This window comes from Schistocerca americana, chromosome 3, assembly GCF_021461395.2.
Source record: "Schistocerca americana isolate TAMUIC-IGC-003095 chromosome 3, iqSchAmer2.1, whole genome shotgun sequence".
Lineage (NCBI taxonomy): Eukaryota > Metazoa > Arthropoda > Insecta > Orthoptera > Acrididae > Schistocerca > Schistocerca americana.
Window position 1 is genome coordinate 46,696,734 of NC_060121.1, and position 15,572 is coordinate 46,712,305.

Below are 15,572 nucleotides of genomic sequence, written 5' to 3' on the forward strand. Positions count from 1 at the left end.
TCCGCCGACCACTGGCGACAACATCGATGTACTGTGGAGACCTCACGCCCCACGTGTTGAGCAATTCGGCGGTACGTCCACCCGGCCTCCCGCATGCCCACTATACGCCCTCGCTCAAAGTCCGTCAACTGCACATACGGTTCACGTCCACGCTGTCGCGGCATGCTACCAGTGTTAAAGACTGCGATGGAGCTCCGTATGCCACGGCAAACTGGCTGACACTGACGGCGGCGGTGCACAAATGCTGCGCAGCTAGCGCCATTCGACGGCCAACACCGCGGTTCCTGGTGTGTCCGCTGTGCCGTGCGTGTGATCATTGCTTGTACAGCCCTCTCGCAGTGTCCGAAGCAAGTATGGTGGGTCTGACACACCGGTGTCAATGTGTTCTTTTTTCCATTTCCAGGAGTGTAGTTACACCAAGAAGATGACGTGCTACAGACGCGAAATTCAACCGACAAGAAGACGATGCTGTGATATGCAAATGATTAGCTTTTCAGAGCATTCACACAACGTTGGCGCAGGTGGCGACATCTAAAACGTGCTGACACGAGGAAACTTTCCAACCGATTTCTCATAGCAGTTGACCGGCGTTGCCTGGTGAAACGTTGTTGTCATGCCTCGTGTAAGGAGGAGAAATGCGTACCATTGCGTTTCCGACTTTGATGAGGGTCGAATTATAGCCTATCGCGATTGCGGTTTATGGTATCGCGACATTGCTGCTCGCGTTGGTCGAGATCCAATGACTGTTAGCAGAATATGGAATCGGTGGGTTGAGGAGGGTAATACGGAGCGCCGTGCTGAATCCCAACGGCCTCGTATCACTAGCACTCAACATGACAGGCATACGGATGGTTGTAACGGATCGTGCAGCCACGTCTCGATGCCTGAGTCAATAGATGGGGACGTTTGCAAGAGGACAACCATCTGCACGAACATTTGAATATCCAGTAGTGTATTTATGTTTTTGATCTTAATTTAAATTTTAACATATCAATAAATTGTTATTTGCATGAAATAATAACCAGTTGATTTGTATACCTGGTCCTTCCCGTTTTCCTTAACTCCATGTCGTCTAAGCAGCTGAGGTTATCCAAGGGTCCGGACTCATGTACAGAATTACGGTTTCAGACATCCGGATGCGTGTATCGTTGCAGAAAGAACTTATTAACAATGACATTAAGTTTCATTGTAGGGTGTCGTCATTCTGTTGTTCAGAAAGGCTGTTTGATTTAACCTAATTCATCACGCAAGAACAGAAATATTTAGTGTAGTGTACACAATTTCAGAGATTGCAGCATTGCTGGCCGTCTTCTTAAGCCATGATGCAGGAGGAACTTCAGTTGCGTGCACCTTTGAACATCAAAAAATACTGGCAGTAAAAGTAAATTATACATAGTGACGTGTCGGCCACACAAAAAGAAACTACATACAGTTTAACGACTTCCTTTCTTTATTAGCAAAACCTAGTTACTTTATTAGGAGCGAACTTCCATCTGAAATTAACTGGACAACTGAGATATGTGTTTGAATGTGAAAATAGGAACAATGTAAATTAACTTCTCTCTGTAATCTTCATTTTTAGTAATATGTTAATACATAAAAATTTCGCCGGCCGCGGTGGTCTAGCGGATCTGGCGCTGCAGTCCGGAACCGCGGAACTGCTACGGTCGCACGTTCGAATCCTGCCTCGGGCATGGGTGTGTGTGATGTCCTTCGGTTAGTTAGGTTTAAGTAGTTCTAAGTTCTAGGGGACTTATGACCTAAGATGTTGAGTCCCATAGTGCTCAGAGCCATTTGAACCATAAAAATTTCGGAACTCACAATAAAAAAGTTAATGGCATACAGTGTTTTAACTTTATCAAATACAAAGTGTCCAGTTTTGTAAAATCTTCACTGGTGTGAAAGCAATTTTGTCACTGAAATAAAAATAAGCATTGGAGCACAATAAGTACCCAATGTAAAAACAATACGGTCTACAGTTCCGCAATGCCCTTCACGCATTCGGTGAAGTCGGGTACATATTTCCAAAACTTGTTTCGATAGTTTCAATAATTCCGGAAAGATTGGCAATGACGGATCGTAAGTACCGTCCAATATATCTCATTACTGACACTTCAGAAACACGGACGCAGATTCAGTCTTGGCTAATGGCAACTGCCGGACCCACATTATATTTTATATTATACTATATTATATTATATTATATTTTAATTTCCAGAATAGAGGCTCCGTGCGACCGGCGTCAATAGATATTTCAGTCGCTTAAATCCTTTCTGATCCTATAGTTACAGTACGTAAAACAAAGCTTCGGTTCTCAGTGTAGCTTCGATCTAAACTGACAGGACTTGTTCGATACGGCTGGCGATGAAAGCCGGCAAAGCTGGGTATTACGTCAATGTTGTTCCATTCTGAGCCGAGTGGGTGGCGATCCACGTGCAGCGGTTTCCGGGAAGCAGCGTGCAATTAACACCGATGGCAGCGCCTGACCTTTCTGGCCAGTCTGCCACTATAGCCAGTTCGCCAGCCGTAATATAGCTGTTAATGGTTCCTAATGCTTGATGTGCAGGATCGTTAACTCGAGCAACCTATAGTATTCGCAACGGAGCCGCACAAATTTCGGGACCATTTCAGTTTGCCAACATTTCAGGGCTACAATCGGAAAGAAAATCAATACCCCACACGTGTCACAGTAGTCAAGACAGAAAACTTGTTTGTTGTATCTTACGTTAGACTTAGTACCGTATTGTACGGACTAAAAGACGCTACGAACTATGAGACGCACCTTAAGTTTTAAATAAGTTTTTAAAGTGACGTTTTTACCACTTTTATTACTAGAATTCAAAGCCAGGCAAAGAAAATATAGATATATATAAAACCAATCTTACTTTTAAAATCCCTGAAAATCTTCATCCGATTCTTCTTCTTCTGCCTCTTCGTTGTCATCGTTGTCCCCTTCATATATAAGATGCTCTTCACTGCCATCGAGAGCGACACTTTTGCCGCACATCTTGAAAGATTTAACAATAATGCCTTCTCTCACTCTACAAGTGTTTTATCCACTGACACAATTGTTTGATTGTAGGTCGTCTTAAAGCTTTGATGGGTTTCATCTATCATCCATTTGTTCCATTCCTCTCTCATATACACTTTAAATGGTTTACTTATCGCGACATCAATAGGTTGCAATTGTGAAGTGAGTCCACCCGGAATAACAGCAATCTGTATTTCCCTGTCTCATTTTCTTTTTCACAGAACTTTTAAAATGACTACTACATTGATTTAGCAGAGAACTCTTCTTCAATGAAGCACGTTTTCTTCTTTCCCACACTCTGGTAATCCATAATTTCATACCAGTCTCGTCTACGTACGTGAGCAACGCCACCTGGCGGTATTTTGGAAGGTTTTGGCATTCCTTGTTTTCAAAATAATTATTGAATTAAATTTAATACCGTCAGCTTAGTGTATTTCTTCATTTCCACTTGTCTTTAAAGTTACAGTTTTAGCATCTCGGCACATCAAATGTCAGTGGAGTTTCGTCCATATTTGCTGTTTGGCTTAGCTCCACAATGGTTTTCGTTCGATGTTGATTTCCTCTTCATATTGTTGTGGCATTTTCTGTGATATTTTGGTTTTGGTTCGCATGATAAGTCCATGACGCTTAATATACCTTTAAAGTCTGAAGTTCTATTGTAGCGCTAGCTTAGCAGCATGTATTTGTGTCATTTTCGTGTTAATTCCGATGCCATTTTCACGGTGTCTTTGAATCTATTTTAGAACGTCACTTCTAGTTTAGACCATTTTGCATCAGTCCTCTATTTGCACATTTAGTCTTCCTCATTTCTTTCCGTTCTTCTTTACTCTCCCTCCAATAGAGAATAGTTTTTTTTTCCTTGGTGGAGCGTCAAAATGCTGCTCAGCTGCTATTTCCATTTTCTTCTGCATATGTTATTACTTTCAATCTATAGCCAGCATGATATTAATACCTTACATTTTTCTCCATTACGAAACTACCTACTAACGAAAATATTGTACTGTTACCGAAAACACAAATCACTGGCATCGTAGATTTTAATGACGCACCGTAGGCTAGACAGTTTCCTGGATTTCTGATGGTGGGATAGGAGAGAAAGAGCGTTAGTTGTCGTTGTTGTTGTCGTCTTCAGTCCAGAGACTGGTTTGATGCAGCTCTCCATGCTACTCTATCCTGTGCAAGCTTTTTCATCTCCCAGTACCTACTGCAACCTACATCCTTCTGAACCTGTTTAGTCTGTTCATCTCTCGGTCTCTCTCTACAATTTTAACCTCCGCGCTGCCCTCCAATACTAAACTGGTGATACCTTGATGCCTCAGAATATGTCCTACCAAACGATCCTTTCCTTCTAATCAAGTTGTGCCACAAATTTCTCTTCTCTCCAATTCTATTCAATTCCTCCTGATTAGTTATGTGATCTACCCATCTAACCATCAGCATTCTTCTGTAGCACCACATTTCGAAAGCTTCTATTCTCTTCTTGTCTAAACTATTTATCGTCCACGTTTCCCTTCCGTACATGGCTACACTCCATACAAATACTTTCAGATACGACTTCCTGACGCTTAAATCAATACTCGATGTTAACAAATTTCTCTTCTTCAGAAACGCTTTCCTCGCCATTGCCAGTCTACATTTTATATCCTCTCTACTTCGACCATTATCAGTTATTTTGCTCCCCAAATAGCATTACCTAATCTAATTCCCGCAGCATCACCCGATTTAATTCGCCTACATTCCATTATTCTCGTTTTGCTTTTGTTGATGTTCATCTTATACTCCCCTTTCAAGACCATGTTCAGCTGCTCTTCCAGGTCATTTCCTGTCTCTTACAGAATTACAATGTCATCGGCGACCATCAAAGTTATTATTTCTTCTCTGTGGATTTTAATTCCTACTCCAAATTTTTCATTCGTTTCCTTTACTGCTTGGTCAATATACAGATTGAATAACATTGGAGAGAGGCTACAACCCTGTCTCACTCCCTTCCCAACCACTGCTTCCCCTTCATGTCCCTCGACTCTTATAACTGCCATCTGGTTTCTGTAAAAATTGTAAATAGCCCCTGCCACCTTCAGAGTTTTAAAGAGAGGATTCCAGTCAACCATGTCATAGGCTTTCTCTAAGTCTACAAATGCTAGAAACGTAGGTTTGCATTTCCGTAATCTACTTTCTAAGATAAGTCGCAGGGTCAGTATTACCTCACGTGTTCCAACATTTCTACGGAACCCAAACTGATCTTCCCCGAGGTCGGCTTCTACCAGTTTTTCCATTCGTTTGTAAAGAATTCGCGTTAGTATTTTGCAGCTGTACTTATTAAACTGATAGTTCTATAATTTTCACATCTGTCAACACCTGCTTTCTTTGGGATTGGAATTATTATATTCTTCTTGAAGTCTGAGGGTATTTCGCCTGTCTCATACATCTTCCTCATCAGATGGTAGAGTTTTGTTAGACCTGGCTCTCCCAAGGCTGTCAGTAGTTCTAATGGAATGTTGTCTACTCCCAGGGCCTCGTTTCGACTTAGTTCTTTCAGTGCTCTGTCAAACTCTTCAAGCAGTATCATATCTCCTATTTCATTTTCATCTGCATTCTCTTCCATTTCTATAATACTGTCCTTAAGAACATCGCCTTTGTATAGAGCCTCTATATACTCCTTCCAGCTTTCTGCTTTCCCTTCTTTGCTTAGAACTGGGTTTCCATCTGAGCTCTTGATAATCATGCAGCTGGTTCTCATTTCTCCAAAGGACTCTCTAATTTTCCTGTAAGCAGTATCTATCTTACCCCTAGTGAGATAAGCCTCTACATCCGTACATTTGTCCTCTAGCCATCCCTGCTTAGACATTTTTCATTTCTTGTCCATCTCATTTCTGAGACGTTTGTATTCACTTTTGCCTGCTTCATTTACTGTATTTTTATATTTTCTCCTTTCATCAATTAAATTCAATATGTCTTCTGTTACCCAAGGATTTCAATTATCCCTCATCTTTTTACCTACTTGATCCTCTGCTATCTTCACTATTTCGTCTCTCAAAGCTACCCATTCTACTTCTAGTGTATTTCTTTGCCTCATTCTCGTCAATCGTTCCCTAATGCTCTCCCTGTAGCTCTCTACAACATCTGATTTTTTTCAGTTTATCCAGGTCCCATCTCCTCAAATACCCGCCTTTTTGAAGTTTCTTCAGTTTTAATCTACAGTACATAACCAATAGAATGTGGTCGGAGTCCACATCTGCCCCTGGAAAAGTCTTTCAATTTAAAATCTGGTTCCTCAATCTCTGTCTAACTATTGTATAATCTATCTGAAACCTGTCAGTATGGCCGGCCGCGGTGGTCTCGTGGTTCTAGGCGCGCAGTCCGGAACCGCGCGACTGCTACGGTCGCAGGTTCGAATTCTGCCTCGGGCATGGATGTGTGTGATGTCCTTAGGTTAGTTAGGTTTCAGTAGTTCTAAGTTCTAGGGGACTGATGACCACAGCTGTTAAGACCCATAGTGCACAGAGCCATTTGAACCATTTGAACCTGTCAGTATCTGCAGGTTTCTTCCATGTATACAACCTTCTTTTATCATTCCTGAACCAAGTGTTAGCTATGATTAAGTTATGCTCTGTGCAAAATTATACCAGGCGGCTTCGTCTTTCGTTTCTTCCCCCCAATCCATACTCACCTACGACGTTTCCTTCTCTCCCTTTCCCTACTACGGAATTCCATTCACCCATGAGTATTAAATTTTCGTCTCCCTTCACTATCTGAATAATTTCTTTTATCTTATCATACATTTTCAATCTCTTCGTCATCTGCGGAGCTAGTTGGCATATAAACTTCTACAACTGTGGTAGGCATGGGCTTCGTATCTATCTTGGCCACAATAATGCATTCACTAGGCTGTTTGTAGAAGCTTACCCGCATTCCTATTTTCCTATTCATTATTAAACCTACTCCTGCATTACCCCTATTTGATTTTGTATTTATAATCCTGTATTCACCTGACCAGAAGTCTTGTTCCTCCTGCTACCGAACTTCACTAATTCCCACTATATCTAACTTAAACGTATCCATTTACCTTTTTAAATTTTCTAAACTACCTGCCCGATTAAGGGATCTGACATTCCACGCTCCGATCCGTAGACTGCCAGTCTGCTTTCTCCTGATAACAACGTCCTCCTGAGTAGTCCCCGCCCGGAGGTCCGAATGGGGGACTATTTTACATCCGGAATATTTTACCCAAGAGGACGCCATCATCATTTAACCATACAGTAAAGCTGCATGGCCTCGGGAAAAATAACGGCTGCAGTTTCCCCTTGCTTTCAGCCGTTCGCAGTACCAGCACAGCAAGGCCGTTTTGGTTAGTGTTACAAGGCCAGATCAGTCAGTCATCCAGACTGTTGCCCCTGCAACTTCTGAAAAGGCTGCTGCCCCTCTTCAGCAACCACACGTTTGTCTGGACTCTCAACAGATACCCCTCCGTTGTGGTTGCACCTACGGTACGGCCATCTGTATTGCTGAGGCACGCAAGCCTCCCCACCAACGGCAAGGTCCATGGTTCATTGGGGGGGGGGTTAGTAAGCTTGCGAATCCTTGCGACTCATATTCGTCGTATCGATGCACTGATGCTGTCAGTTTAATGCATTGTTGGCAGATATAAATTTCCCGCAGCATCGAATATATGGCCATTTTTAAGACTGTCGGGAATGTTATATCAAACACTGGACATTTTTACATTATTTTCGAGTAAAGGCACACGTGACTTTTGGAGACAACTTTTCGAAAAAAAAAGTGCGTCTTATATTCCGTAAAATACAGTACATGGCACTGCTCTTTGAACACTTGACCGTCTATTGTTCTACCTTGACTAAACCCCACACAATCTGTCCGTTGTGCACTGCACTCATAGATTTCCCGCCTGCCTGCTTCTTGTACAGGGTGACAATTATCGAACTATATAAAAAAAGTAAATCAGTTACAAATTATGGCGTGCACACACTTTATTCAACATGTAAACGTCACTACAGATATTTTTGATTTTTGTTATGACATGTTCGATATGCCTGCCGTCATGGCGATGATGTGGTGCAGACGAATAGCGAAGTTCTGCATGACCCGCAGAAGTAGCGGAACATCGATGCTGTTGATGACCTCCTGAACGGCTGTTTTCAGCTCAGCAATGGCGTTCGAGTTATTGCTGTACATCTTGTAGCATCACAAAAAGAAGTCGCTTGTGTTCAGAACCGGAGAATATGGCGGCCAATCGAGGCCCATTCCTGTGGCCTCTGGGTAACCTAGAGCCAGAATGTGGTCCCCAACGTGCTCCTCCAGGACATCAAATGGGGTCGAGCTCCTTGTATAGACCACATCTTGTCGAAATCAGGGTCACTTTGCACAATGAGGATGAAGTCATCTTCCAAAACGTTCACGTGCCCTTCGGTAGCCACCGTGCCATCAAGCAATATGATTATTCCGTGACTGGATATTGCTCACCACACAGTCGCCCGTGGAGGATGAAGAGACTTCTCTATCGCGAAAGGCGAATTCTCAGTCCCCCAAATGCCCCCACTTTGCTTACTAACGAAGCCATACAATTGAAAGTGGGCTTCGTTGCTAAAGCAAATCATATATGTGCATAGAATTTCCCAACATTCCCCCTCCGCGAACCGTGCAGTTTGAACGTCCTACCGCAAACTGTTCAGAAGTTACGACGATTTTATTTCATACAGTTCAATAATTCTCACAATGTATGTTCCGTAGCGGACTTTCACTTTTCCCTTGCCTCCATATGTTGAACTCGGTGGAGGACAGCTAAAGATAGGCTTTTATTTCAGAATTTATCGACACTCTGTCCCTGAACATTCCCAAACGACCTTGTTGCGTAAATTGCATAAAGAACTTGTTTATCCATTGATCCTTTTAAAAAAAATACAGTCTGAGAGACTTCAGTGCATGCTGCGACGAATTTTGTCGGTTCTTCCATAAATTTAGAGAGATCTTTTCTAATCTATTTATCATCCAGGGCCTTAAGGCTTAAACAATTCGCGAGTTCGTGCACGGACTGATAGCGGAATGTAGATAATTTCATGGGAATTTCTCGTGTGTTTTGATGCCATGACCGTGTAAGCACCTTTGTACCTTTGAAATGACAAGCACGCAATGTCGTCAGAGAAGCTGTGTCGCCTGGGGGCTTGCTCCGACCATCTCTACCAGGATATGAAGTCAACCGCGAGATGAGGATACACAGTAGTCGACTGTGATGTGTCATGGGCCGAGCGGTATATCTGTGGAAGTGGAATATGTTGATTTACTGATTAATTATTTGAGATGAGATTTTGGTGAGACGATTTAATTTAAGGTAATTGATTTCAGTTTTGTACTTTATTGCGGCAGCTTTTAGTTATGCATTCTTTGTTCAGACATCCAGAGACCTGAGTATAAAGAAAGATAAACAGCCATGCAAATTTTCCATTTGAATTTGAAGGTATTTAATGTCATTTTTACGAGTAGCATTTGTGAAAATATCTAATTTGATGTTAAAGACTAGTTACGTTTGTTCAGTCAAGAACTGTATTTTTAATTTTTAAAATTTTTTTGCATATTAATGTTTGTGAAACAAAAAAAGAGATAATTTTTCGATATAGAACTTTCCAGAAAACTAATTACATTTGATGCTATGATTTATCCCTAGTCTCTGTCAGCATCCAGAGTTCATGCCAGAATATCAGTTATCATTTTTTTCTTCTTCAGATTTGTCAGGAACCAAGTTTGCTTTACTCTTCAACTTTTCTAGTCCTGTCTTCCTCAGTTGCGTGTAATATTACGGTATATTGATAATTTTTACTTGTGGACTGTCTGTCACACGGTCCACAAGCAAAAATTATCAATATACCGTAATGCTTTACTCTGTTTTAAAAAGAGTGCGCATTGCGCCAGACGCATCTCAGTAGTTCGTTGTAGCATAGTAAATCCGACGGGCTTTCAATACAAGAACAGTGAGCCGGTGGGTCTCTGGCGCCAGGCGATATCTACTTCCGTCTTTGATCGTTGTCCCTGTACGTTGTTCTCTTAGCGTCTTTGAGGCAGGCTATTTATGGTGGCGCGCGTGCGCAAGTCGAGGAGAGTGGGTCCGAGCATGAGTCGAGTCTGTCTGTGGCGTGACGTACTTGTGATGTTGTCGTTGTGGGGAGTTGGCGACACCAAATCACGTGGCACGGCCGTATGCCGTGAGGTCCAGTTGAGCTGGAGCAACGAAGAAGCATGGGCCGCTGCCGGAAAGTATTAAAGTTGTATTGACACGAATGGCCAGTGGCGACCAGGATTTGCTATTACGGCGAGAGCTATGTGGCTGGATGGCGTGTGAATTTCACATGAAGAAGAAAAATTTAATCGCCAAGTTTTCGTGGTGGGTTCCTCCTTCTATGTATAGTGAATATTATTGTGTACTTAAGGACTGTTGACTGTTGCAGTTGCTCGTGCTAGTGGCCAGCAAAACATTCACTGCAGTGGTGGTGAGGCGAGTTATGTTCTGGGACGGCCACGAAATAGCACCTCGCATTTGTAAGTTTGGATTTGGTGCTTAGTGGCACGCTGAAGGTAGCTCGTTCACTTGAATGTCATTTCTTAATATAGTTATAGATTTCGATTTTATGGTTTTACAAATCAGTGGTAGTTGTTGTTTCTTAATAATTTCTTGTGTGTATGGAAGGCAAGTGGCCATGATAAATACAGGTCACATTGTGTTTAATGGTCGGATGGAGGCCGTGTGTATATTGGTCTGTGGCCACAGCGGCCGTGCTTATTGCATTAGCGACGTATTTGAAGTGACATTAGTTTTCTATTGCAATTTCAAGTACCTATCTCAAGGTTGATTGTCACATGAGGTACTGCACGTTTGATTTATAAGGTGTCAGCTATTTAGCAAAGACATTATCTTGTAAGGTGGACCTTAAGTCATTGGTTGTGAACTGACACGGGTTATCTCGATTTTTTTATTTTATTCATAAAAAGAAACTACGCTCCTTAATTCTGTTCATGGGTGAACTTGTAATATGTTTATATTTAGGTATTGCTTTTCTCTCTCTCTCTCTCTCTCTATCTCTCTCTCTGTGTGTGTGTGTGTGTGTGTGTGTGTGTGTGTGCGTGTGTGTGTGTAACTTGTATATAATACAGTGTGTCTGCCGCTCATGTTTTCCTATTTTCAGAAAGGTGTATAGTGGTCGACGCGAGCAAACCTCGCCCCGCGAGCTTGCAGTGTGACGGAAATCTCAGGATTTGAACTCAGGGCCGTCCGGACCCCGTTAATGCGCGATTCCTCTATTATATTCAACGAGAGGCTTGTTTTAGGTACAAGATTTCCTACTGCCCAATGTTAAGTTCAGCCTTTGGATCGTGTGTTTGTGAAATCGTAACAGATTAACGTTTGCTCGCGTCCATCACATGTTCATCAAATTTGACGTTTTGCCTTAAGCTTGCATAAAGTCTAGAATCTTCCGGACGTTGAGTGTAGTAGAATGCTAAGTGTAAACAGAGCAATTAATAGTACCCTTCAGGTCAGATAGCATCAAATTAATTTTACCTTTTAAGTAAGTGTAAAACTGAGTGAGAAAGGCGATAGCCTACATTGTAAACATTTGGTTACCTATTTCATCTATTATTTTCGTTTTTGCTACCGGCACGTAAAGGGGCCGTTGTCACAAGTGTGACGGTTAATGTTGTAAATACTAATTGTGGATAGGGCCTTAATATGCATATGTTGGTAATTGATTATTACTGCTGATGAATTCATGTGTATGAGTAATCAATAAAGAAGTGTTTCAACTACAAACTGGTTGTGTTACTGGTATAGAAGGTTAGAGAGTGCAATCGCAACACCAAACAGTGTCACGGTGTTTGCACTGTGTAACAGTTAAGCGAAAATTAAATAATAAGGGAAGGGAACAACGAGGTTTTCGATGGTCAGTTCATCGGTTTTAAAGTTTAGTGATTCACAGTGTTGAATTCACAGATAGTTTGCACTGCCAGCAAGCAAAACTTTTAATAAATATCATTAGTCGTATCACTTTAATTGTGATAAATTTCAAGGAATGGGCCGAAACATTACAACCACTGCCCAGTCACACCACCATCTGGTGGGGCTGCAGGAATGTGGTGCGCAACTCGGACACTATCGGAAGGCAGCTCCGAGCTCGCAAACAGTGGCTCATAGTTAACGCGAATTGCCTGGCCTGTGCCTAGACACATCGGCCGGGGTGGCCGAGCGGTTCTAGGCGCTACAGTCTGGAACCACGCGACCGCTACGGTCGCAGGTTCGAATCCTGCCTCGGGCGTGGGTGTGTGTGATGTCCTTAGGTAAGTTAGTTTTAAGTAGTTCTAAGTTCTAGGGGACTGATGACCTCAGTTTTTAAGTTCCATAGCACTCAGAGCCATTTGAATATATCTACACAAAACTACCAAAGTCTCGAAACCGTGTCACGAAGAAAGTACTGTATTGTCTTCAGAAGGTGAGCGAACACGATACTGAGCAGTTGGTCATGATGTTTTTGGCTCATGTATGTGCCAGTTGTAAATGATGATGAAACAAAAGTGGCTAAAAAGACGGCGACAGTATTAAGGTATTCATATAATGACAAAAATCTTATGAGGGCGAGCTGAAAAGTAATGCCTACGAATGCTTTTTCTGTGAAAACACTTAAAGGCATTTAAATGAATAAGCGTTATTAACATTCAACCTCCTTATTCTTCATATCTACATATTTACACTAGTGGCCATCAAAATTGCTACAACAAGAAGAAGTGCAGATGATAAACGGGTATTCGTTAGACAAATATATTATACTAGAACTGACATGTGATTACATTTTCACGCAATTTGGCTGCATAGATCCTGAGACATCAGTACCCACAACAACCACCTCTGGCCGTAATAACGGCCTCGATACGCCTGGGCCTTGAGTCAAACAGAGCTTGGATGGCGTGTACAGGTACAGCTGCACATGCAGCTTCAACACAATACCACAGGTCATCAAGAGCAGTGACTGGCGCATTGTGACGAGCCAGTCGCTCAGCCACCATTGACCAGACGTTTTCAATTGGTGAGAGATCTGGAGAATGTGGTAGACAAGTTAGCAGTCGAACATTTTCTGTATCCAGAAAGGCCCGCACAGGAACTGCAACATGCGGTCGTGCATTATCCTGCTCAAATGTAGGGTTTCGCAGGGATCGAATGAAGGGTAGAGCCACGGATCATAGCACATCTGAAATGTAACGTCCACTGTTCAAAGTGCCGTCAATGCAAACAAGAGGCGACCGAGACGTGTAACCAATGCCACCCCATGGTATAACGCCGGGTGATACGCCAGCATGGCGATGACCAAAACACGCTTCCAGTGTGTGTTCACCGCGATGTCGCCAAACACGGATGCGACCATCATGATGCTGTGAACAGAACCTGGATTCATCCGAAAAAATGACGTTTTGCCATTCGTGCATCCAGGTTCCGAGCTAATAGTCCATGCTGCTGCAAACGTCGTGGAACTGTTCTTGCAGATGGTTGTTGTCTTGCAAACGGATAAGATGCCTGTCATCTCGACTGCTAGTGATACGAGGCCGTTGGGATCCAGCACGGCGTTGCGTATTACCCTCCTGAACCCACCGATTTCATATTCTGCTAACAGTCTTTGGATCTCGACCAACGCGAGCAGCAATGTCGCGATACGATAAACCGCAATCGCGATAGGCTACGATGCGACCTTTATCAAAGTCGGAAACGTGATGGTACGCATTTCTCCTCCTTACACGAGGCATCACAACAACGTTTCACCAGGCAACGCCGATCAACTGCTGTTTGTGTATGAGAAATCGGTTGGAAACTTTCCTGATGTCAGCACGTTGTAGGTGTCGCCACCGGCGCCAACCTTGTGTGAATGCTCTGAAAAGCTAATCATTTGCATATCACAGCATCTTCTTCCTGTAGGTTAAATTTCCCGTCTGTAGCACGTCATCTTCGTGGTGTAGCAATTTTAATGGCCACTAATGTATTTCCCAACAGTCACGCTGGCTACGGACACATTTCTCCCAAAGAGTGTTCGCACTGTTAATGCCGACGCTGTTGAGAGTCTGACTGTTGAAAAAGTCACAACCTCACCTCTGTTTGCACCGCTTCATCGCTATTAAGACGTAGTATTCGAAGGTGTCCTCTAAGTTCCGAAACAGATGAAAAATATACGGTGCCAAGTGGGTACTCTAGGCGGACGATCGACGACAGTGGATCCAAAGTGTCGCATTGTTACAGAGGTCGCAGGGCTCGTGTGTGGTCTGCCATTGTCACGCTGAAAGAAAAGCGCCCCAGATGTGGACGAAATCTTCGATGTCGGAACGCGATTACATTTTCAAGGAAAACTGCAGCAAGTAAGTGCTGTGCATGCGAATTTTAAACCTCGAAAATCCACAGAAACTCGGTGAAGACAACGATCGAACACACACACACACACACACACACACACACACACACACTCACACTAACACACACACATTGTACGGCACTAGTGTCTACAGTGTGTGTGTGTGTGTGTGTGTGTGTGTGTGTGTGTGTGTGTCATCTTTACTAAGTTTCTGCGAAAACCGGGGTTCAAAATTCGCTTGCACAACACTTACTTTGTGCAGTTTAGGCTTGAAAATGTTGGGGACTTCTGCTGTCGAAATATCGGCAGTTTTCGATAAAGTAACTCGGTTCCAGTCCAATAAGTTATTTGAACATGGCTTTCCCTTTATTATTACTTCTGGATTTCTTAGTCTATGTATTCTAATTATTTTTGATTGGTAATCAAATTATATTTCTACTGTGGTAGTCGTAACCACGTTCCTAAGCATTCTGTCAATTGCGGCCGACAAAGAGAATGACGTAACGTGCTAGACTATGTGTCCCATGCAGACCTGTATCTGGTAACTGCCCCAAAACTGTCGCCACTGCCCGTACCAGCAACCATCTCTAAGTAGATATCAGCAGCAGGAAGCCGACTCTGGAATGATGTGCCTCAATACAGTAAATAAATGAATTCCTTCAGCAGACAGTAAATAACACGTCGGCAACGTCCTAGGTATGCGACTCGCAGACTGCAGTGCCTATTCGCTACGCGCTACTCGCTACTCACCTTTGAGTCCCGGCGGTCCCTGTGCTCCTGGAGCTCCAGCGTCCCCTTTGTCACCTTTTGGTCCCTGAGGGCCGGCTATGGCATCCTGTAACACACAGTAGAAGAGATACCTTATGTAGCAATAGGAGGGAACGAAGAAACTAAGTGAAAAGGTAGAGCAAGTGAGGACAAGACGCATAAAGAAAAGAACAGCTTCCAATCGCAATTGCAAGATCCACAGGTAGGTTGAGAGATAACTATCTATGATGAATCGAGGGTGGTCATTATAAACCGTTAAATCAGATGTTTCTGCGACATGATGGTTGTAAGAGGTCGTTCTGAAAGTAAAGATATAAACACAGTAAACAAAAAGCTTAGATTCGAAATAGAAAAACAACAACCAAGAAAACTTCTTCGGTAAACCA